Below are 26,168 nucleotides of genomic sequence, written 5' to 3'. Positions count from 1 at the left end.
ACGCTTTCCTAAAATCAACTTTAAAAGTAACACCGACTAGCCCTTTCCTCCTTCAAAATTCAATCCCTCATTTGCCATGAAAGAACAATCTAAAATTTGTCTATCCAGGATAAAAGCAAATTATGATGGCCTAATTAAATATTCCATTCAACCTCTAAGTCTTCTAGCTAATGTCTTTGAAATGATTTTATAAAGACCCCCAACAAAACTAATGGGACAAAAATCATCAATGCACTCTAGACCCACTTTCTTCAGAATCAGCGTAATAAAAGAGTGGTTAATACCTCTCTCTCATTGTTTTCCAACAAAGAAATCCCTGCAAAACTTCATAACATCTTCCTTAATATAAGTCCAAATTTTTTTGAAAAACCCCAAATTAATCCCATCTGGCCCTAGAGCTTTATTCGGAATTGCCTCTGCCAATATCCTCCATTGTACTAATCGTATGGCTTTTGTACTTTAGTTTTCTGTTAATGGTGCACATGTGGTATGTAGGATCTCATTTGATCTTTTATCTCACATTCCTATATTTTTCTTTGTCAATTACCCCAGACAGATTGGTCGAATGCATTGCTTTAAAGAGAGCTATTGAAGTTCTTTATGTTGTAACCTTACCAAAAGCATCAAAACCTTTCATATATATGCCAATCATATTGCCACCTGATCATGTTGATGTGAATGTGCACCCAACAAAAAGAGAGGTACATATGGAGGATTTCTCTCTGTCTCTTCACTGTACTTTTAACTAACTTAGAGGTGAAGCATTATGAATAAGATGGAAGCAGTGAACGAAATTGTCCACTTATGAATCTCTTAATGGTATAGCCGAATGAAGAGGTACATATGGAGGATTTCTTTCTATCTCTTCACTGCACGTTTAACTAACTTAGAGGTGAGACATTATGATAAGATTGCAGTAGTGAACTGTTGGGAAATAAAATGAAAACAAGTAATTTCCCTATAACCAGATTAGTGAGAATGCGAAATAAAAGCGGAAAAATAATACCCAAAATTGATAACAGAGTTCAGCCAATTTTTCTTACGTCTCCGGACTACTGCAGATCTTTTACTAAGAGAGCACATTTACAAGTGTTTATAAAACACTCACTACTCACAAGAAAGCTCTCTAGTATTGGGAGAAAGAAAATGATTTGGGATTTTGGGATGATTTTAAAGCTAAATGAGCTAGGGTATTTATAGTTGAAGCTTAGGGACTATCTTTGAAAATACCCTAAAGTGTAATGACTAAAGTGTAATTAACCCTATTACAAAATTCAACAAAATTAGGCAACCTAATTTTTGTTAAATTATCTAGCCGCCCATGATGATTTAGTTCATTCACCCCACTCGCAAATCTCTTTTTTTATTTGACTTTCAACAATCTCTCACTTGAAGACTGATTTTAATCTGTCTTCACACCTTGATCAATGCCGCAGCATTTCTAGTCTTGTTACTCTAGCATACCCACTGAAGCTGAACATAACTTCAGTTTGTCTGTAGTCACTGTCTTTATCAACATGTCTGCCGGATTTTGAGCTCCACTGATCTTTTCAAGTTTCAAAATCCCATCTTCCAGAAGAGACCAGATAAAATGATATCTCAATTGTATGTGCTTCGTTCTGGAATGAAAAGACGGCTTTTTTGCTTGATGCATAACACTTTGACTGTCGCAATACAAAACATTGTTCTCTTGTTTCTTGCCTAACTCTTCCAAGAAACTTTGGAGCCAAACCATCTCCTTGCTGGTTTCCATAACAGCGACATAATCTGCTTCAGTTATGAAGAGAGCAACTATCTTTTATAGTTGAGAAACCCAACTCACTACGGTTTCTCCTAGAGTATAGACATACCTTGTAGTGCTCTTTCTGATGTCAATATTTCCGGCTAAGTCAGCATCTACATAGCATATCAATATCGTATCTCTACCTTTGAAACAAAGTGCTTTGTTTGTAGTACCCCGCAGATATCTGATGATCCATTTGACTGCTTCCCAGTGTACCTTGCTCGGATTATTCATGTACCTGCTAACAACTCCCACTACATGAGCAATATCTGGTCTAGTACAAACCATGACATACATCAAACTTCCATTTGCTGAGGCATACGACACCTTCACCATGTGTGCACGTTCTTCCTCCGTCTTTGATGACTGTTCTTTGGAGAGTCTAAAATGAACACCTAAAGGTGTACTTACTGGTTTAGCATCTTGCATGTTGAACCTGGATAGTACTTTGACCTGGACAGTACTTTGTTGATGTACTCAGCCTGTGATAGCATCAAAGTCCCCAACTTTGTGTCTCTCTTGATCCTCATCCCAAGAATCTGCTTTGCTGTGCCCAGATCTTTCATTGCAAACTACTTCGACAATTTTGCTTCAAGTTTATAATCTCTTACATGTCTGAACATGCAACAAGCATGTCATCAACATACAACAATAAAATAATGAAGCTATTGTCGAACTTCTTGATGTAGCAACAATGATATGCTTAGTATATGGTAAAACCACTGCTACTCATAAAGTTATCGAACTTCTTGTACCACTGTCTAGGAGCTTGCTTTAAACCATACAAGCTCTTCTTCAACCTGCATACCAGGTTTTTCTTGCATGCCTCTATGAAGCCTTCTGGTTGCCTCATATAGATTTCTTCCTCCAAATCACCGTGAAGGAAAACTGTCTTTACATCTAACTGCTCAAGATGTAGATTTTCTACAGCTACAATTTTCAACACCAGTCTGATTGTAGACAGTTTTATAATTGGAGAGAAAATTTCATTATAGATAATACCTTATTTTTGCTAAAAACCTTTGATAACCAATCTTGCTTTGTAGCATTTGCTCCCATCGTGCTCTTCTTTGATCCTGTAAATCCATTTGTTATGGAGTGCTTTCTTTCCTGGTGGTAATTCAGCTAATTCCTAAGTCTGATTTGACATAAGTGAGTCCATCTCATATTTCATGGAAGACTCCCACTTGACTGAATCCTCCACCTGTATTGCTTCATCATATCACTCTGGTTCACCATTGTCAGTCAGCAACAAGTAGTGCAAATAAGGCGAATAACACTGGGTTGGTTTAGGAATTCTGGATGAACGTCTTAGTTCTGGTGTGCGTGGTTCTTCTTGAACTGCTTCAGGACTGATCTGAACATCATTTCCAGAAATATCCTCGAACTCAGCAAATTCCTTTGTTTCAGCTTCGATATTTGAGCTACTTGATTCTATGGTTGACATGTCTTTGTACATCACATTCTCATTGAAAATGACATCTCTGCTTCTGATGATCTTTCGATTTTTGTAGTCCCAAAACCGGTAACCGAACTCATCACCACCATAACCAACAAAGGCACATTTGTTGGACTTAGCATCAAGTTTACTTCTTTCAGTAGAGTCTATGTGTACATAAGAAATACAACCAAACACTCTTAAGTGTGAAAGGTTTATTTCTTTCTTGCTCCAAACTTCCTCCGGTATTCCACCATCCAATGGAACTGAGGGCCCATGGTTAATTAGGTAAGCTGCATTGTTGATAGTTTCAGCCCATAGAAATTTGGGCAATCCGGCATGTATCCTTATGCTTCTGGCACGTTCATTCAGAGTTCTGTTCATGCGCTCTGCTACGTCATTATGTTACGGTTTCATGGGAACTGTTGTCTCCATATTGATCCCATTGTTTGCACAGAAATCTCTGAATCTTCTATTTTTGTACTCTTCTCCATTGTCAGACCTCAACCGCTTAACTTTCAAACCAGTCTCATTTTCCACCATAGCCTTCCATTTTCTGAAGGTATCAAAGACTTCTGATTTCTTCTTTAGAAAATAAACCCACGCCTTCCTTATAGAATCATCGATAAATGTGACATAATATAATGAGCCTGCAAGAGATGAAATTGTAGATGGTCCCCATACGTCAGTATGAACCGACTCTAACTTTTCTACCTTGGGTGTCTTGCCAATCTTTGCAAAACTGACTTTCTTTTTTTTGCCAAAGATGCAATCCTCGCATAGTCCGACATCTACACTCTTTAGATCCGACATATCACGAAATTGGGCCTTTTCCCCACACTTTGGGCTATTTTGGATATGTTGGGCCACAATTGGTCTTGGAGGTTGATAGAATAGTGTAGATTATTCTAGAACACTCAAGACTTATACATATTCTAGAAGCATTCTAGAGTCTTCCATGTTAGGTAGGAAATAATGGAGAATTCTAGAGAATCTCTCCCTACCGTAGGATCAAATCAATCTCCACCATCCATTGAGGAGGTAGGATGCTATAAATAGGTGTAGAATCCTCATTTGTAAATTATCCAAGAGTTGTAAGCATTCAAGCATTCAACAAGCTTTCTCTCTAAGTTCTTTCCTTTCTTCTTTGTTTCCTTGCCAATCCTTTCTCTAGCACGAGTTTGAGTGAGGCTGACTTAGCTATCGCGAGGGGCGAAAAGGAGCTAAGGCCGCACGAGGCTTATTGAGCGATTAAGTCCGTGATAGTTGGTATCAGAGTCGGTTAAAGCATCAATATCATGCACGTATCTTGTAGGAATGGCCGGGAACTCGAACGAGTCGACTGCTAATGAGGGACGTGGGAAAGAAACTGCACCCACCAACCCGAAGAAGAGCACCAACGAGTCGACTGTTACTGAGGAACGTGGGAGAGAAGCTGCACCCACCAACCAGAAGAAAAAAAGGGACCAAAGTAAGGCCCGCGAGAGCGCTTCCTTAGAACCGATGGTGGCAGAGTTTGGCGAGAAGCTAGAAAGGGTCCAGCACGACTTCAAGACTTTGGAGGACCATGTCTTGGAGCAAGTTGACACACTCAAAGGAAATGCCGAAGAGGCCAACAACGAGGTGAAAGCTCGGTTCATACAGTTAGAGGATATGATCCAAGCCGTCCGTGAAAGCATCGAGGGGATGCGGGAGGACTTGACGCTCTGCAAGAGAGCCGCCGTTAGCGGGAGTGCTAACCATGTCTCCACCCCGAGGGTCGAGTGCCCCAAGCCGCAAGGGTTCAACGGGGCAAGGGACGCCAAGGAAGTCGAAAACTACCTATGGCGGATGGAGCAATACTTCGAGGGAATCAGCCTTAACGATGAGGCCGCCAAGGTAAAGACCGCTGCCTTATATCTTTCCGATACTGCTATGTTATGGTGGCGTAGGAAACATGCCGACATCGAGCGAGGGGCTTGTCGGTTAGACACGTGGGATGAGTTTAAGAAAGAACTCAAGAAGTACTTCTATCCCGAGAATGTGGTCTACGAGGCTCGTAAGAAATTGCGGGAATTGAAGCAACGGGGTATTATGCGGGACTATGTGAAAGAATTCACAACCCTTATGCTTCAAATTCCCAATATGTCCGAAGAAGATCTCTTGTTCTACTTCATTGACGGACTACAAGGATGGGGCAAGCAAGAGATGCACCATCGGGACATTAAAACGGTTGATGAGGCCATTGCCATCGCCGAGTCACTCGTCGACTTCCAACCCTACTCCCACACCAATGCGACGAAAAATAAAGATAAGTATCCAGCCAAAGGTGGGGGAGAACGGCGGGAGAATTACCAAGGCAACCGAGACCGAGATCACCGAAGGCCACAAGCTAAAGAGGGAGATCGTGATCGACGTCCGGGGTGAAGGGACGATGAAGAGAAGAAAAAGACCTTCGTCCCCAAAGGAGGATGTTTCTTATGTAAAGGACCGCATCCGATGAGTAGCTGTCCCAAACTTGGTTCATTGTCTGCCATCGTCGATCGTCAAGACACAGAGTCTCAAGCCGAGATGGGGTCACTCCAAGTTCTAAACGCCTTGAAGGCCAAGCCATTGACACCAACATCGAGTAATGGGCTCATGTATGTAGAAGCGGTGATCAACGAGAAGCCGACAAGAGCCATGGTGGACACGGGAGCTACCCACAATTTCGTGTCTAAAGACGAAGCCAACCGTTTGGGCCTAAAGTACACTGGGAGCACAGGATGGCTCAAGACGGTAAACACACAAGCTGTACCACTCCATGGCGTGGCACGAGGGGTCGAGCTACGCTTAGGCACTTGGAAGGGCCAAGTAAACTTTTCTGTCATTCCCATAGATGACTTCAAGGTTGTTTTGGGGTTGGACTTTCTCCGACAGGTAACCGCTATCCCTATGCATTCCTTTAGTTCTGTTTGTATCTTGGAGAAAGGGTCTCCTTGCATGATCCCCACGGTCGAGGCACCGAAAGAGCAAGGTCAAGATGCCACACAACTCTCGGCCATACAACTTGGTAAAGGCATCAAGAAAGGGGACATTACTTACTTGGCCATGCTAAAGGAAGATGACGAGATCGAGAAAATGGATGACCTACCATTGATCATTCGTGAAGTCCTAGAGGAGAACAAGGACGTGATGCCGCCCGAGTTACCAAATAAACTTCCCCCAAGGCGTGAGGTGGATCACAAAATTGAGTTGGAACCCGGTGCAAAGACGCCAGCCTTGGCCCCCTACCGAATGGCCCCACCCAAACTTGAGGAACTTCGAAGGCAACTCAAGGAGCTAGTAGATATGGGAATGATTCAACCTTCGAAGGCACCGTATGGCGCACCGGTACTCTTCCAAAAGAAGCACGATGGGTCATTGCGCATGTGCGTCGATTACCGGTCACTTAACAAGGTAACCATTAAAAATCGCTACTCGATCCCTTTGATTGCCGATTTATTTGACAGACTTGGAGGAGCCAAGGTGTGCACGAAGATGGACTTGCAAAAAGGCTACTACCAAGTTCGAATAGCAGAAGGCGACGAGCCAAAGATTGCATGCATCACCCGATACGGATCGTACGAGTGGTTGGTCATGCCCTTTGGTCTAACCAATGCACCGGTGACGTTTTGCACGCTCATGAACAAGCTCTTCCAACCGTACTTGGACCAGTTCATGGTGGTGTACTTGGACGATATCGTGGTATACAGTAATTCCATCGGAGAACATGTAGACCACTTGAGGATTGTGTTCAAGATACTTCAAGAAAACGAGTTGTACGTCAAGAAGGAAAAGTGCACGTTTGCCACCGAGGAAGTACACTTCCTTGGACATGTAATCGGTCACGGGAAGCTATTAATGGACAGGAACAAAATCAAGGCCATAACCGAGTGGGAGCCACCGACCAAGGTAAGTGAGATGAGGTCCTTCCTTGGTCTAGTAAATTATTATCGCCGGTTTATACAGGGCTACTCAGCGCGAGCATCACCATTGACGGACCTACTCAAGAAGGGGAAGACATGGGAGTGGTCCGAACAATGTCAGAAGGCCTTTGAGAACCTGAAGGCAGCGGTTAGCCAAGAACCTGTCTTGGCCTTACCCGACTTTACCATGCCGTTCGAGGTGCATACCGATGCATCCGACTTCGCTATCGGGGGAGTATTAATGCAAGAGGGGTATCCGATAGCATTTGAGAGCCGCAAGCTTAATGACACCGAGAGGCGGTACACGGTGCAAGAGAAGGAGATGACGGCCATCATCCATTGCTTACGGGTATGGAGACATTACTTACTCGGCGCGCATTTCACCATCAAGACCGACAACGTGGCGACGAGTTATTTTCAGACCCAGAAGAAGCTATCACCAAAACAAGCTAGGTGGCAAGACTTCCTAGCCGAGTTCGACTACACGTTGGAATACAAGCCGGGCAAAGCCAATGTTGTAGCCGATGGCTTAAGTCGAAAGGCGGAGCTCGCCGCGATCTCTCTAGCCAAGGGAACCGTGTTGGAGCGCATCAAGGAGGGCCTTGAGCGAGATCCAATGACAAGAGAATTAGTAAAGCTGGCTAGCGATGGCAAAACCCAACGATTTTGGGTAGAGGACGGTCTACTTTACAACAAGGGGCGGCGAATCTATGTTCCAAAGTGGGACAACTTAAGGTGAGATCTTATCAAAGAGTGCCACGACACCAAGTGTGGGCTGGTCATCCGGGTCAAAAGCGCACTATGGCATTGCTAGAGACGGCATACTTTTGGCCCCATATGAAGGATAGCGTGGAGCTTTACGTGAAGACTTGTCTTGTGTGCCAACAAGACAAAGTGGAGAACCGACAGCCGGCGGGATTACTGGAACCTTTACCAGTCCCCCAAAGACCTTGGGATGCGATCACCTTGGATTTCATTAGTGCATTACCCAAGTCCGAGGGATACGGTTCGATCATGGTCGTCGTGGACCGATTTTCTAAGTATAGGACTTTCATACCATGCCCCAAGGATTGCACTGCGGAGGAGGCCGCACGAGCATTCTTCAAGAATATCGTGAAGCATTGGGGCTTACCAAGGAGTATCATTAGTGATCGAGACCCTCGATTCACCGGACGCCTATGGACGGAATTGTTCAAGCTCCTTGGAACCGAGTTAAATTTCTCCACAAGCTTTCATCCTCAAACTGATGGGCAGACCGAACGGGTGAACGGTTTGTTGGAGTGTTATTTGTGGCACTTTGTAAGTGCTAACCAACGAGATTGGGCTAAATTGCTAGACGTCGCCCAATTCTCTTATAACTTGCAACGAAGTGAAGCCACAGGTCGGAGTCCATTCGAGCTTGCGACCGGACAACAACCGCTCACGCCGCACACACTGACAATGCCACTTGACGAGGGTAAGAGTCCCGGGGCCGCCAAGATGGCTAAGTCATGGGAGGAGAACGCCGACATCGCCCGCGCATGTTTGGAGAAAGCACGAAAGAAGATGAAGAAATGGGCGGACGAGAAAGAGGCGACATCGAGAGTTCTCCGTTGGAGACCTAGTCTTTGTGAAGCTTTTGCCACAACAATTCAAAGCCCTTCGAAGCATTCACAAAGGACTAATACGGAGATATGAGGGACCATTCCAAGTACTTGCCAAGGTGGGAAAAGTGTCTTATCGCTTAGACTTGCCAAGTACACTTAAGATTCATCCGGTCTTCCATGTAAGTATGCTCAAGCCATATCATGCCGACAAGGAAGACCCAAGCCGAGGGTATTCGCATCGAACACCTCCCGTAGTAACCAAGTCTTATGATAAAGAGGTGGAAACGGTGCTCACAAGCAGGACGGTCCGCAAGAGAGGAGTCCCACCGCGTACCGAGTATTTAATCAATTGGAAAGGACTACCAGAGGTTGAGGCAACATGGGAACTAGCTGAAGACTTGTGGCAGTTCGAAAAACATCTCAAAGCGTACGAGGCGACGAGGACGACGCCAGAATAGGTGGGGGAGAATGTCACGAAATTGGGCCTTTTCCCCACACTTTGGGCTATTTTGGCTATGTTGGGTCACAATTGGTCTTGGAGGTTGATAGAATAGTGTAGATTATTCTAGAACACTCAAGACTTGTACATATTCTAGAAGCATTCTAGAGTCTTCCATGTTAGGTAGGAAAATAATGGAGAATTCTAGAGAATCTCTCCCTACCGTAGGATCAAATCAATCTCCATCATCCATTGAGGAGGTAGGATGCTATAAATAGGTGTAGAATCCTCATTTGTAAATTATCCAAGAGTTGTAAGCATTCAAGCATTCAACAAGCTTTCTCTCTAAGTTCTTTCATTTCTTCTTTGTTTCCTTGCCAATCCTTTCTCTAGCACGAGTTCGAGTGAGGCTGACTTAGCTATCGCGAGGGGCGAAAAGGAGCTAAGGCCGCACGAGGCTTATTGAGCGATTAAGTCCGTGACAGATAGTTTCCCTTTTGACAAAAGTGTCTTCATCCCTTGCTCGCTCATATGGCCAAGCCTTTGGTGCCATAGGTTTGATTTTCCATCAGCATCTGCTACTGCAATAATATTCTCTAAATTTGAAGTTACATAGACAGTACCAGTCTTCTTACCACGAGAAATGACGAGTGCTCCTTTGGTAATCTTCTATTCACAGCATGAAAAGGTTGTGCTATATCCTTCTCCATCAAGCTATCCTACAGAAATCAAATTTCTTTTAAGGCTAAGAATATGTCGTACTCCTTTCAGCGTCCAGGTGGTATGGTTTGGCAACTTTAATCGGATGTCTCCTTTTCCGACGATCTTCAAGGTTTCATCATCAGCTAGATGAACCTTCCCAAAATCACCACTGATATAGCATGGGGTGGAGTGGAAAGATACCCCTGAATCCAAAGATCCATGATTCAATCGGACTGTTGACGCTTAGAATCATGGAATCACATGTCTCCTCTGTCATGTTGGCAGATTCCTGTGCGCCGGTATCTTTCTTCGGTGCTTGACAATCTCTTTTAAAGTGACCCTTCTTGCCACAATTATAACAGGTAAATTCTTTCTTTCCTGTTCTTGATTTTCCCCTTTTGGATTTCGATCTGCCACGATTTGAATTTCTTTCTGAAGTTCTCCCTCTGGACTCCGTGTGCAAGGTTGAGGAGGTTGATTCTTCACCTGTTTCTCTCCGTCGAATTTCTTCACTCAATACCAGATCCCGAATATCGTCAAATTTTAATTTGTTGTTTCCCGACGAGCTGCTGACTGCTGTAACAGTAGCATTCCAACTGTCTGGTAGAGATGATAAGAGAATTAAAGCTCGAACTTCATCATCGAATTTAATTTTCACAGAACTCAACTGGGTTGTGATTGTGTTGAGTTCATTTAGGTGTTGAGCCACCGATGCCCCCTTCCGCCATCCGTAAATTGAATAATCGCCTCATCAAATGAACTTTGTTTGAGGCTGATGGCTTCTCATACATACTGGAGAGAGCTGCCATAAGACCCGTCGTGGTCTTTTCCTTTGCTATGTTGAAAGCAACATTTCGGGACAACGTCAGTCGGATAACTCCGAGGGCTTGTCTGTCGAGAAGAGCTCAGTCTTTATTCTTCATGCCCTCTGGTTTCTTTCTAGAGAGAGGTTGATATAGATTTTTCTGGTACAGAAAATCTTCAATCTGCATCTTCCAAAAGCCAAAGTCCGCACCATCGAACTTTTCAATTTTCACCTTCCCTTCGTCTGCAGCCATCGCTCCCACTCAAATCTGGTTTCGTTTGGATCGTTCTGACAATTTTCGCGAACCGCCGTGTATTATAACACCTCCGTCGACAAATTCGTATCGCCGACAAAATTTTACTATTCATGAAATTCACTATTCACATGAATAGTAACCTCGCAAAAAATTGACAAATTCACAACCAAAAGCTCTGATTACCAGTTGTTGAGAAATAAAATAAAAACAAGTAATTTCCCTATAACCAGATTAGTGAGAATGCGAAATAAAAGCGGAAAAATAATACCCGAAATTGATAACGGAGTTCAACCAATTTTGCTTACGTCTCCGGACTACTGCAGATCTTTTACTAAGAGAGAAAATTTACAAGTGTTTACAAAACACTCACTACTCACAAGAAAGCTCTCTTATATTGTGAGAAAGAAAATGATTTGGGATTTTGGGATAATTTTAAAGCTAAATGAGCTAGGGTATTTATAGTTGAAGCTTAGGGACTAATCTTTGAAAATACCCTAAAGTGTAATGACTAAAGTGTAATTAACCCTATTACAAAATTCAACAAAATTAGGCAAACCTGATTTTTGTTGAATTATCTAGCCGCCCATAATGATTTAGTTCAGCCGCCCCACTTGCAAATCTCCTTTTTTTATTTGACTTTCAACATGAACGAAATCATCCACTTATGAATCTCTTAATGGTATAACCAAAAAACTGATGGAAAATCCATCATGCATTTGGAAACAATGTCCAAACAAGTAACTAACCATAGAAAATATGTAAAGGGATTAAACTATAGTCATATACTTAATAAAGCAATGCTAGCTTTCTTTGTGTTCACCTTCTTGATACATGAGTATGCAACAAATATAAGCAAATGGTTGTGTTGTGACTCGTGCATCTCAAGAAGACTCAATCAAATGCCTGAATCTGTTTTCTTTAGCATGAGAAAGATTATAACTTATTTTTTTTTCTTTCTAAAATAAGATGGAAATGGTGATATTAAAGCAGGTGCTCCAAGTTTGAACTCCCTCACCTCCCCGCTGCCACCCGGGCAAGCGCCACACACACACACAGCCTCTTCCTCCCTAAGCACAACAATATTGCTTCCATGCACACGTTATTGTGCAGGTAAGCCTTCTAAACCAGGAAGTCATTGTTGAAAATATACAGTCTTTGGTTGAATCGGTGTTGAGGAACTGAAATAAGTTAATGACATTTCAAGAACAACAGGTAAATGTTTCCCTATCTATATTGTTTTTTTAGAGTACCTCTCTATACTAAGGTGCATTATCTGAGCTTTCCATACCTAGGAGATCTTAGATCGTATACCTGCCTTAAAAGCATAATGATGTATAAAAAATCAGTTCTCTCTTTTTCTTAACCTATCATGAAAAGTTTGAGAATGTTGTAACTGATATGTTCATGTTGATAGCTGGTTCACTGTACATTTCTTTGTGCTGTGATAATATGTTCTTGTATCATCTATACTTTCTGTACCTATTTTGAAGTGTGGTGAGCTGGATATGTCTGCTGCTTTCTAAGACATTTAGTATATCTAGAAGTTTTTATCTGTATTCTTATTTTCTACCTTTTTTATCCTTCTTTTCTTTGAGAATTGTAAAGATTTTGAGGTAAACTCAGCAAAACATGTCTCTCTCATTGGGGGACACAGGGGGATGATTAATTTCTTTTTGTATTCCCCTTATTTAATAATATCTAAGTCCATGGTCATCAAAATTGTGTGTAGATCATTGTTCTTGTGTACATGTTAGTCAAGTGTTGATTTTCTTTATGGAAATGTACTGACCGACTTTTTTTCCCTTTTTCCATTTTGTGTCTATTGCGTATGGCAGGCAGTTGGAGCCTCTCCATCTGTCCCCCCTGTTACAAAAAATGATTTATATCTTAGTCCCTCACCCTCTGGTAATGTTATAGTAAACTGGTTCCTTGTAACTGTAGCATGCAGTTGGATTTCAGCGCTGAACATTTTTTTTCAATAATATTTATTCCCTTATGTGTATTTTAATTCTCAACATCAAAATCACAGAAAGTTCCAGTGCAAAAAATAGTGAGAACAGATTCATAAGATCCAGCTGGACGGTTGCATGCCTACTTATATTACCCAGAAACACCATGGGAAAGATTCTATGTTGACAGCTGTGAGGTAGGACCTGTAGTTCATGCTTATAGAGGTGTAAAATTTTCTTTCTTTTCTCATTGCTGGACTGTAACTTATCTGAAAGAGATGGCAAATATTGTTCTCCTTGTACCTAGCCTCTGTTTTACCGTCCATTTCCTTTGATGTTTTTTCCTGACCAAAATGTTTAGTTAATCTGTTTCACAGCAACTCAGAGAAAGTTTTTTTTTTAAATCATTCCCCAGCATTTGTAGAGGTTTCTACATAAAATAAATTACTTTGATAGATTGGTCTGTGTCTAATATTCCATACAGGTCATCTGTTGAACCTGAAGGAAACAGCAGATCTTACTAGCATTCAGGAGCTTATTAATGAGACTGATAGCAAATGTCACTCTGGTAATTTCACAGTAATTGTTATGCAGGAAAACTAGATTGGGTGGACTTATCCTGTAGTTCTTACCAAAATATACCATACAGGTCTGCTGGATATTGTGAGAGAATGCACATATGTTGGAATGGCAGATGATGTTTTTGCATTGCTTCAGCTCAATACTCCGCTAATTCTTGCTAATGTGGTGAACTTAAGGTAATGTTTCCACAAATTCATGAAATCTTATATGTTTTTTTATCACGTGCTTATGCCTATGTCTTCCCTGTGGAACCGTAGGGTAAAACTTTTGCTTTACTTATTTTATTTTATAATATTGCGAATAAATCTGGGAAAAAATCAGCTCATCAGATTAGCAGACATTAAGGCAACCAAATTGAATTTAGAACATAACTCATTAAAGAACCCAGCATCAAGACAGTTAAAGTAAAAGCAATAATTAGATAACTGACTGGATTTTTTACACTGTCAGTAGTCTTCACCATCTTAATCATTTAGCTCATTAGACATACTAACTCACAATAACAAAGGAAAACTTGGGACTTATGAGTTATGACATAGGAACAATTTAAGATCTTCATTGGAATATGATCTTGCAAATTGCGACAATCCAGTTGCAGAGCACAACTTAAATGAAAATAAGAATGTAGCACCTGCATGAACACAGACAACGGTTAGAATTGAACGGACAAGATTAATTTGCAGTTGGTTGTATGTATTCAATAGTATGTAAATGGGTTGAGAAGCGTGATAATGTTGAGTTTGTTTGAATTGTAAGGAGTATTCAATAGGAAACAAGACTAAAGTTTTTTCTTGAGAGTTTGCAGTAGTTTGACTCAAAGATTACTAAAATGTGAATTTATCTGGATTTTATGGAGTATTGGGTTGGAAACAAGTATAAATAAGGATTAAATTTAAAATATTAGATTATGCAATAGTTTAAATCCAGAAAAAAATTAATTACTAAACGAAATGCAGCAATATGCTTGCTAACGAAACATGCACAAATGTATAAACTATAAAAGGAGATAATAAACATTGAAACCTTGTATACTTGAGTTTAATTTCATGCATTGCTTCCGTTCGCTAAGTTCTCCCTGATAGCAGATATTTATTATTTTCAAATTCTCTTGTCTGCATTTGCAGCAAAGAACCTTATGTATCAGCAAGCTATTCGCCGGTTTGGTCATTTTAATGCTATACAACTAAGTGAACCAGCTCCTTTTCATGAATTAATTATGTTGGCCCTGAAGGAGGACTTGGACCTAGAAAGCAATGAAAATGATGACCTCAAAGAGAAGATTGCAGACGTAACATCCTTTCTGTTGGCCATAATTGATTGAAATTTATATGTATATTTTTTTCTATCATGATTGAGATTGTCATAAATAATGGCTAATAATACGTACATACATACAATATATATATATATATGGAAGGGTCTTATTATATGTTTCAATGTTAAATGCCTTTTCTTAATATAAACATGATAATAATATCTCATCTAAAGTAGAGGTGGCAACTGGGTTGTTGGGCTTGGTTAGGATTTGGCCATTTTGAGTTCATGTTGTTTAAGCTTTCAGCTTTTTTTAGGAGGTTCAAGCCTTTACAGCTGTGGATCAAACCTGGGTTCAAGGAATACATCATTTTTAGGTTTTCTGAAAGACGTATTTTTTTTATAAGAATTGAAGGCCTCATTAAAAACCCCCTTCTTAATTAATAGAGCTGGAAAGAAACCTTAATCATTGGAAGGAGGAAAAGAGTGTCTTAGAATTTCATTCAACAACTTAAATACATAAGATACAACCAGGACAACACCCTTATCTAAAACATAAAACCATACAACACCCTCAAACAACCAAAAAAACAACACTAACTTAGACTAAACCTACTAAGATAGGTCCCCAGCATCTGATGGTGAGTCCTGATTACCAAACTAGTGAAACTATTACAAAGTTTGAGCCTATACAACCCGAAGAAAAATCAGAAAACATTACAACAATAAACCTGCTACACTCAGCCGATCCCCTGCTTAGCTAGCATGTCAGCCTCCATATTACAACTCCTAGTAATCCATTTAAGAACACAACCCTTAGCATAAATTGAAGTCCCAATTTCCTCCACCAGATCACTAAAAAAACAGGGGCAGATTGCTGCTTTAAAATCCATTCCACTGTATTTTTGCAATCGCTCTCTATAATTAGTCTTCCCTTTTTAACCCAATCAGACGAATAGAAGAAATCAATTACTTCCTTAATAGCTTTCAGTTCTGCCAAAGTAGGAAGAACATGCCCTACTGCAGTAGAGAAAAAGGCTAAGGAATAGTTGTTAGAATCTCTCAAAATACCTCTAATTCCACCTTGCATCCCATCTCCACTAACTGCCCCATCCACATTTAGTTTAAACACATTCGTTGGAGGAGTCCAGCCAATAACCTTCTTCGGAGTAGAAGAATGATGAATTTTATCATCCCGCGAAGGATCCCCTACTAGAAGGTCTGTTTGAATCCGAACAGTAGGGTATTTAGCTAAATACCATTTAGCCAACCTAAATCTAATGATAAAGTACATAACCAAGCTGTCAAATTCCCATTTTCAAACACAACCAGATTCCTTGCCTTCCAAATTGACCAGAAAACAACAGTCGGGATGAACCTCCAAATAGGAGAATTCTACGTAAGGTTCGGCCAATAACAAGAAAGGGAAGAAGGATCTTGAGGCAGAACAGTAGAGATCTCCCATAACCTTAGAAATATGTTCCACATTTCCCTAGCAACAAAACACAATTAGAACAGGTGTTCTATGGTTTCTTCATGGGAATGGCATAGGGGACAAAGCACATCTGCCATGGGAATCCCTTTTTTAATTCCACTCTCACTGCTATTTTGCGATGACAAATCTGCCACAAAAAAGTTTGAACTTTATGAGGGTTCAATCCAGTCCAAACCCACTTATTCCACTCAAAACTCCCTTCAGAACTGCATATAACGTCAATCTACAAGACTTGAACCGAGAACATGCCATCCCCTTCCCGACCAACCCAAAAAATCATCCACAGAACCAGAAAGCATAATATTGTCAATCAACGACATTAAATCGATCCACTGGTCCAATTACCAATCACATAGATTTCTTCTTAGTTGAATATTTCATACCCAAACATTATATTCAAACCCACCAAACTCAGATACCTTCCCCCATTTATTAGTTGACAAAGTAAAAATTTTGGGGAATTGATTTTTTAAAGACAAATTAGTAACCCAAACATCAATCCAGAAAGCTATCGACCTACCATTTCCCACTTGGATCTTTAAATTATCTCTCAAACAATCTCCAATCTGATCATTGTTCGCATAGTTATTCAGGATACCTCTCCATATCCAAGAATCTAAAGATGAAACAACACTAGAAATTGAAAGAGACAGGTTACTAACATTGTTTTTGCAGCAAATCAACTTTTTCCATTGATTATTCTTTTCATTAGCAAATTTCCAAGCTCATTTCCCAAGCAGGACTCTATTAATCAAACTTAAATCGAGAATTCCCAAACCTCCCCTCTTCAAAAGGTTGACAAACCGATTTCCAGTTCACCTAGTGAATTCATTTCTTAGCATGGTCTTGTCCCCAAAGGAAGTTAGCCATCAAAGAGTTCAACTTCTGAGTCACTTTGAGTGGTATTTTGAAAATAGAGAGAAAAAAATCGGTAAGGAGGACAACACAGATTTAACCAATACGAGTCTTCTCGCCAACGACAACGAATTTGCTTTCCAACCTGCTAGTCTCTTATTAAAATTATGGATTACAGGTTCCCACATACCCTCAGAATTCTTCCTTGTACCAATCGGCAAACCAAGATAAGACATGGGAAAAGACCTCACTCCACAGCCCGCTTTCTTAGCCCAATCTTTTATCGTGTCAACTTCCAAATTAACGCCAAACTAAGTGCTCTTAGACAGGTTTAAATGCAACCCTGACATAACACCGATCACCCTCAAAACTCTCCTAATATTTAAAATCTGCATTGGAGAATCTCTGCAGAAAAGGATTAGATCATTGTAGCATGCTTTTGTAGTCTAGTTTGAGTTTGTGTTTCAGTCAATTTTTTGTTCTAGTTTGGTATGAACAGTCAAGGTTTGATCCATTTCTGATGGGATTTGATTTATTTTACCACCTCTAGTTTTAAATATCTGTAAATCATTTAAATTGCTGAGCAGGTACAGTTCCCCATATGTCTCTGTTTGTTTGACAGTTTTGTGAATCCTCACCCTAAGCATAGAAGAGAAACGTACTAGCAAAAAGAAAATTAGAAAAAGGTGAAAATGTTGTATGACATAATTTCTAGCTTTTCTCTTGCTTTTCTTTTCTTTTTTCCTTAATAAATTGGTGCATCTGGTCCTTATTTGTCATATATCTATTAGATGGTTTCATGGAAGTTTAGAAACTTACTTTTGAGTACATAATAGGTCTCTTTTACTGCTTCGTTGTATGTGCCTCTCTACAACCTATCTTGCACTTATAGAAAACATTTGATCTTCTGTAGATGAACACACAGCTGCTTAACCAAAAGGCTGAGATGCTAGAGGAGTATTTCTGCATTTTTATTGATTCAGATGGGAGCTTTTCAAGACTGCCAAAAATACTTGACCAGTACACTCCAGACATGGACTGTGTACCTGAATTTGCACTATGTTTGGGCAATGATGTATGTAGCATTGTTCTAGAGCTTGTCTCATCTACTGCACAAAGATGTGCTTTATATTGGTTGTGGTAGCTGATACTATTTACATAAAAGCGTCAGAAACTTTGTATATGCAAAAGTTGCATCTTGAATACTTGATTCTATAAACGTGATTTTTCATATTTATTGTAGGTTGATTGGGAAAAAGAAGACTTGCTTCCAATCACTTGCTGCTGCTCTTGGGAATTTTTATGTTATGCATCCGCCTCTGTTGCCAAATCCATCAGGCAAAGGATTGGAATTTTACAGAAAGAGGAAACATGGGAAGGGTCCTCAAGATGGAGAAAAACCTTCTTCTCACGTGGGTATGTGTGAATCTCATTGTGTTTATTTCTGTCTGATGATAGGGCCCTTTCTGCCATACTAGAAGAAAGCATGCAAATGTGATATTGGCCTCAGTTATTAAATCGAAGTTTTAGAAATGTACTGCAAACCTATTTTACTTGGAATTGGGTGTCTATCAGATATAGGTACGTGACACATAAAAGTATGGTTAGATTTTTTTAAAGTTTTTCCATGTATTTGGAGGATCCTTGGAAGTCATATTCCCATACCATGTGAAAGACATGAGTGTCGGACATGGGTACTTAAAGAAAAATGAAGAGTTAGATTAACAGAGCTGCTGAGTTCCATAAGGTCTGTTTTTAATGTACAACAAATATAGTTGTTACAGGTAGTATGTAGTAGAGATAGAAAATCACAAATAAAGACAGATGATCTCTAAAATTTAGACTCATCATACTTTAATATAACAGTGCCTGGCATTTCTTTTACCCTTTAAATTTGTGGTCTGATGCTTATTTTTTCAAAATTAATTACATCATTGACATCAAAATGACGTACTGCTTAATGATCAGCCTTGTTGTTCTTTGGTGTTCACAGGGGATGATATTGCAAGAGGACGAATTTGAGCATGAGCTACTATTAGAGGCTGAGACTGCTTGGGCCCAGCGTGAATGGTTGATCCAACATGTCTTGTTTTCGTCCATGAGACTATTTCTAAAACCTCCAAATTCAATGGATGTTAATGGAACATTTGTCAGGGTAAGCAGATTATACTCTTAACAAGTTCTACTATAGGCGGATTCGTTTATTATGGCTCTCTACCCATGGGGTTCACTGAAGTTCTAACTGCTATGAGGTCCCTCGGGGGATTTTTATATTCGTATCTGAGTCAACAAAAGTTCTCACCCTTTTTATGCAAGTATGGAAGCCCATTGGTTACATGATGGAGAATAACCTTGAATTATAGGAGTTGAAGGGCTTGGCCACTCGCTTATGCGCAACTTAGTCCAGGATTGAACATAATATTTGAGGCCTAAGATAGTCTAGAGAACATTATTAAAATAAGAGATCTTAATTTTTAGGCCAGTCCGTGTGTATATCTTTGTATCCTGTAGACCCACCCTCCTTTCCAGTGTTCTCAAGGAACTCATATTCAAATAGTTAAGTACACACTATTAGCATATAAGGGTTGAGTGTCAGTGAAGTTAGTATCAGCTGAGCTGAGCTGGTGTGCATCGTGTGAGGTTGTTGAGTGTGTGTGTGAACGGTAGTGGTTTTGTTATGAAACTGTTTCAAGTTGTTGTGGTTAGTTAGTAGACAAGTTGTATAAATAGGCATAAAGCCCTCACTGTTATGAATGGATAGAAGAACACATTTTGCTTTCAATTGCTAAGCTACTAAATAAGAATAGTTCATCATGGTATCATTCGCCATTTATTCCTGAGGTACTTTGCTTCGTTGCTTCGTTTGCTGGTGGATATGGACGCTGTAGCTGCTAAGATGTTTACTCACAAGAAGGTGAATGTAATTCTTGATGAGTCAAATTTTTTACTCTGGAAGCATCAAGTTCTGCTAACCGTTCGTAGCCATCGACTCGAGCGATTATTAACTGGTACATTGCAACCTCCGCCTGCGTTTGTAGTTGATGCAAATGGTGAATCTGTGCCGAACGAGTTATACGATGACTTTGTAGCACAAGATAGTGCACTGGCATCGTGGCTATTGTCAACCATCAGCTCCCACCTGTTCTCTCAGTTTGTTGGCGCGGAGACAATAGTGGCTGTTTGGAACAAAGTATTACAATTCTTTGCGCATCGCTCTACAACAGCAGTCATCAGTCTTCATTACAAGCTTCAGTCACTTAAGAAAGGAGATGATAGAATGAGCACTTATCTCACTCAGATCAAGGAGGTGTGCGATGCACTAGCTTCGTGTGACAGCGCGGTCTCCACAGCAGAGCAGGTTGCCAGCATCCTAAAAGGTCTCTCCAGGGATTATCAGCCTTATCTCGCGTTCATTACTACGATGAAAGACTCGTTGTCTCTTGATAATGTGTGCTCCTTGTTGATTGATACTGAAACTCAAATTGCTGGTTTTGATGCTCGAGATGATCAGTTTCCAATAAGTGCTCATGTTGCTAATATGAGTAATGGTTCCAAATCGAGCAACATGAATTCGTATAATCAATCAGACTATCGTAATGAGTCTGGTTATGCTACTCGAAGACGAGGTCGTGGAAGGTCGCGGGTTCAGTGCTAGCTGTGTGGCAAGAATGACCATCTAGTGGTTGACTGTTGGCATCGATTTGATCAAAAAAATTTTGGTCAAGGTTCTGCTCATACTTCATTCTGAGATAACTCTGGCAGTGTTCACTATTCTAGTCTTGAAGCTGCAGAAAATGTAGCATGTTCCTATTGTGCTAAAGGATCTGTTGAGGCTCATAATGTTACAACTTCTAGTGGCTCTTGGATGGTTGATTCTGGTGCATCACACCATATCACACCTGATGCTTCAGTCGTTAGTCATAAGGGCAATTTTATAGGCCCAAGTAAGTTAATTGTTGGCAATGGTGTGCCACTATCTATTCATGCTACTGGTAACTCTACCTTAACATCTAATTCTCGAGCATAATTGTTAAATGATTTGTTGCATGTGCCTACGATAACAAAAAACTTGCTCTTGGTGTCAAAGCTTGCTAAGGACAATCGTGTTTACTTTGAATTTCGAGTTTCGAGTTGTTGTGTTCGAGACGAGGATTCTGGTGAAATTCTTTTGCGTGGTGAAGAGCGTGGTGGTCTGTATTTCTTTTAGTCGAATACAGATTCTAGGATTAGTGGTTTGGCAGAAACTTATGTTGTACTTTCTTCGAATAAACTGTATGAACTTTGGCATAGGCGCCTAGGGCATCCTGCATATGGGACCCTAGAGCAAGTTTGCAAATCGTTAAATGTAATTGTTGATAAGAATGAGAATGAACACTGTGTTGCTTGCCATATGGGCAAAAGTCATAAGCTTCATTTTCATGCGTCTGAATCAACTTATACTGCTCCGTTCCAGTTGGTCTATACTGATCTGTGGGGACCTTCACCTGTTGCTTCAAATGGGTATAGGTATTATGTTAGTTTTTTCGATGCTTGTACACGACACACTTGGTTATATCTGTTGTATGATAAATCCCAAGCAATTCATGGTTTTCAGTTGTTTCAGCAGCTTGTGTCCATGCAGTTTAACTCAAAAATATTAGCTGTGCAGAGTGATTGGGGAGGAGAGTTTCGAAGTCTCTCTCGTGTTCTTGTGCATCGTGTAACTTACCCACACACCTCCGAGCAAAATGGAGTCGTTGAACGCAAACATAGGCGTTTCATTGAGCTGGCATTGGTGTTGCTTGCTCAGGCTTCTATGGCTATTAAATTTTAGACCTATTCTGTAATTATGGTTGTTCATCTCATCAACAGATTGCCCACAAAGGTGTTGCAAGGTTTGTCTCCATATGAGTCGTTGTTTCATAAGCAACCTGACTATAGTTTGTTAAAGGTCTTTGGCTGTAGGTGTTTTCCACACCTTAGACCGTTTAACCGTCATAAATTGGAGTCTCGTTCACAGTCATGTACGTTTCTTGGTGTGAGTCATCAACACAAAGGGTTCTTGTGCCTTGGCAAGAACGGGCAAATATATGTGTCTAGGTATGTGAAATTTGATGAATGGCAGTTTTCATTTGTTGCTGAATCCAGTCACAGCTCTTGCTGCACATCTGGTCAAAAGAGTCAACCTCTTGACGTTGTGGTATATGTAAATCGATTACTTACTAAAGATGCTGGCGTATCGGGACATCAGCATGCTCCTGTTCATGAGCATGAGAGCTCTGTCACTGGTTCTTCTGCTTCCTCGAATGCTCTTGAGGACTCAAATGAGTCTATGTGTCCAAGTGGAACTAATGTTGATGATCTAGTTCAGGAAGAGGCAGTTGCACCTCCTGGTTCTGTTCAAGAATCTACAAGCAATCATCATCCCATGCTAACTCGTAGAAAATGTGGCGTCTACAAGCCCAAGGTATACACTACTATTCTTGATGAAATGCTCTTGAGGACTCAAATGAGTCTATGTGTCCAAGTGGAACTAATGTTGATGATCTAGTTCAGGAAGAGCAGTTGCACCCCTGGTTCTGTTCAAGAATCTACAAGCAATCATCATCCCATGCTAACTCGTAGAAAATGTGGCGTCTACAAGCCCAAGGTATACACTACTATTCTTGATGATAGTGTTCCCTCTAATGTTCATGATGCGTTAATGTCAACTAAGTGGGCAGCTACAGTTCATGCGGAGTACTCTGCTTTAATCCAAAATCAAACTTGGAGTTTGGTTGAGCTGCCTCGTGATAAGAGTGTTATGGGCTGTAAATGGTTATTCAAGCTCAAACGGAACCCGGATGGTTCTATACATCGATATAAAGCTCACCTAGTAGCTAAGGTATTTTCGTAAGTTTCTGGCCATGATTTTGTGGCCACATTTAGTCCAGTTGTTAAGTTTGCCACTGCCTATGTGGTTCTTGCAGTAGCAGTGACTCGAGGATGGTCGTTACGACAAATAGATGTCAATAATGCATTTTTGAATAGTGATTTGGCTGAAGATGTTTATATGCAACAGCCCCCCGGTTTTGAACAGCTTGGCTCCAATGGGGCTCCCTTAGTATGCAAGCTGCAGAAAGCTTTGTATGGACTTCGCCAGGCTCCGCGAAACTGGAATGATAAACTCAAGAATAGTCTACTTGAGCTTGGTTTAATGGTGTCAAGGGCTGATACATCTCTATTTGTTCGAATTGTGAATGATTCATGCACATATATTTTAGTATACGTTGATGATATAATAATTACAGGAAGTTTCGATGCGGAAGTTGATGATGTTATTCGTATATTGGACAAGCAGTTCTCTTTAAAAGATCTTGGAGCACTTTCGTTCTTTCTCGGTATTGAGGTTAAGAGGACTAGTGATGGCTTAGCTCTAAGTCAGAAAAAAATACATACTCGAGCTGTTGGAAAAAACAGATATGCTTCAAGCGTCCTCGACTTGCACACCTATGGTAGTGGCTATGAAAAATTCAGCAAAAGGAAGTGTGTTGTTAGCTAATGCACGTGAATATCGAAGTGTTGTTGGTGCTTTGTTATATGTCTACCATACTAGACCTGACATTGTCTTTGTTGTTAATAAGGTGGCGCAATTCATGTAATCACCTTGTGAAGAACATCTCATTGTTGTTAAGTGCATTTTACGTTATCTTGCTGGTACATTGGATTATGGCTTAGTCTTCTCGGCTGATGATACTAAGTTATGTATAAGAGCCTTTTCTGATGCTGATTGGGCGGGTGATACAGGAGATATGCGTTAGATGACTGGGTATGAAGTGTTTCTTGGTAACAACTTGGTTACTTGGGCGTCTAAGAAGCAAAAATCAATGTCACGCTCCACGATGGAAGCTGAGTATCGAAGCATTACAGAAGTTGTTGCAGAGGTAACTTGGATCGATGCTTTGTTAAGTGATCTAGGGCTGCATTCACTCGATACTCCTATTATTTGGTGTGATAACACAAGTGCGGTAGCAATGACTGCCAATCCAGTGTATCATGCGAAGTCAAAGCATGTTGATCTTGACATTCATTTTGTCCGAGAGAAGGTTGCAGCTGGTAAACTGAGGGTGAGTTATGTTCCTGTTGGTTTTCAACTTGCTGATGGATTTACCAAGCCTTTGGCTAAGGCGTCGTTTCATGCTTTTTGAGACATAATTCATGTTCAATAATGTTGAATGAAGAAGAAGAAAAAAGGAGAAGAAGAAAGATAGGAGAATATTAGCATATAAGGGTTGAGTGTCAGTGAAGTTAGTATCAGCTGAGTTGAGCTGGTGTGCATCGTGTGAGGTTGTTGAGTGTGTGTGTGAACAGTTGTGGTTTGTTATGAAACTGTTACAAGTTGTTGTGGTTAGTTAGTAAACAAGTTGTATAAATAGGCATAAAGCCTTCACTGTTATGAATGAATAGAAGAACACATTTTGCTTTCAATTGCTAAGCTACTAAATAAGAATAGTTCATCACACACTAATCAGTAATATTGCCCACCTTTTTTTATTTGTATTTTCGGGTAGCTCCACTGGAGAAGCTCTACAAGATTTTCGAGTGGTGCTGATCAAAGAGATTACCTTTCGAAGGTTTCGAATATGCAGTAAGTGCGATATACAATGCTTTAGGATCAGAACTGGTTGTCAAGCATTGCATGAAGGGGTATCGGTAGTGTTATATGTCATCTTAAAAATTGTCTGTTCCAATCCAAAACAACAACACTCATTTCCTTGAACCAAATACCATTTTGTAGTTTTGTGAATTCTGTTATTTGCATGTAAATGATGGGCTTAGAAAGGACTGAAGGCTAGAGTTGTTAACATTGGGGTAAAAGGAGTTAATATTTTTGTTGACCTTTAGGGTGTGTTTGGTGGGGAATATGAGATTCACATGGGAATAGAATCCACATTCCCCCGTTTGGTTGGCCAGGAATGTCATTCCCGGTAATCTTATATTACCAATAGTGTATTTTTTGGGGTATATTACCGGGAATGTCATTACCTTCCTTTCCTTAGGTATTGTTGCATTACCGACGTTTTGGACTAAAATACCCTTAAATTTTTTTTCCTTTTCAAAAATATATTTATTCTGTCATTGAATAATAAAAATTATACGAAGGCTAAATTACAAATTTATTCTTAAACTATTTTAGATTTACAAAAAAAAATCTATAATTAAAATTTTATATGAAGTTTATGGGTTAAAATAAAGTTTTATCCTTTCATTAAACCTTTTTATATTTTCAATTTTGTAAAAAAAATTATAGAAGTTTTATGAATTTAATTTTTTTAAAGAAAATATATAAATATTTTCCAACTTGTTAAAAAAACAAATATATAATAAGGATAATTTGGTCAAATATACATTCCAATAATATTTTATTCATTTAACAAAACACGGTAATTTTACATTCCTGTTAAACCAACCAAACACAAAATACAACATTCTCAGTAATCTTATTCCCTAGTAATCTTTTATTCCCACTAGTAATATTACATTCCATGAACTAAACGCACTCTTAAGGATGGCTGCTGTTGTATTTTGGAAAACAATTAATAACTTTGTTGACCTGTAGTGATAGGTGGAGACTTTTTGTGGACTATCAACTTACATTTTCTTACATCAATTTGATTGCATTTGAACTTTATGAAGATAGGATCCTGAGTGAAAGATAAGAGTTTTAACTACACCAACTGGACAAACCTTGGTCTTGAGTTCCATGCGAACGATCTCTCTCCTTTTAGTAAATTTCTTTCTTTTAATTTCCACAAAATGATATTTGTTCAAAGAGTCCACCAAGATTGTTAATTTCCAATATTTGTATAAACAAAACAATATTACCATAAATTTATGTTTCAGAATATGAATTCAAATTTTGATAAAAACTCACACATAATATTGGTAATCATTTTTCAAACTCGTGATTTGTTGCATAGCTATTCATTAATAAATTTGGTTTTTAATTGTAAAAAAGAAATTTGGTTGTTTAGGATGCTTGTAAAATTAAAATTCATGATTTTTTTTATGAATTTTAAATGTAATATCAATTCTTCAATGACTCTCGAGTTAGGTATGAAAGTGTTCTTAACGAGTTT

General features: G+C 39.8%; 1 pseudogene; it reads left to right on the top strand.

Moving 5' to 3' along the window:
* The first annotated feature begins 473 nt into the window (after positions 1-473).
* LOC120128852 lies at positions 474-24,640 on the top strand (annotated as a pseudogene).
* The last annotated feature ends 1,528 nt before the right edge of the window (positions 24,641-26,168 follow it).

Source organism: Hibiscus syriacus, unplaced genomic scaffold (assembly GCF_006381635.1).
Source record: "Hibiscus syriacus cultivar Baekdansim isolate YM2019G1 unplaced genomic scaffold, ASM638163v2 tig00110482_pilon, whole genome shotgun sequence".
Classification (NCBI taxonomy): Eukaryota; Viridiplantae; Streptophyta; class Magnoliopsida; order Malvales; family Malvaceae; genus Hibiscus; species Hibiscus syriacus.
The sequence above is the reverse complement of the archived record's forward strand: the minus strand, read 5'-3'. Positions and strand labels throughout refer to the sequence as shown.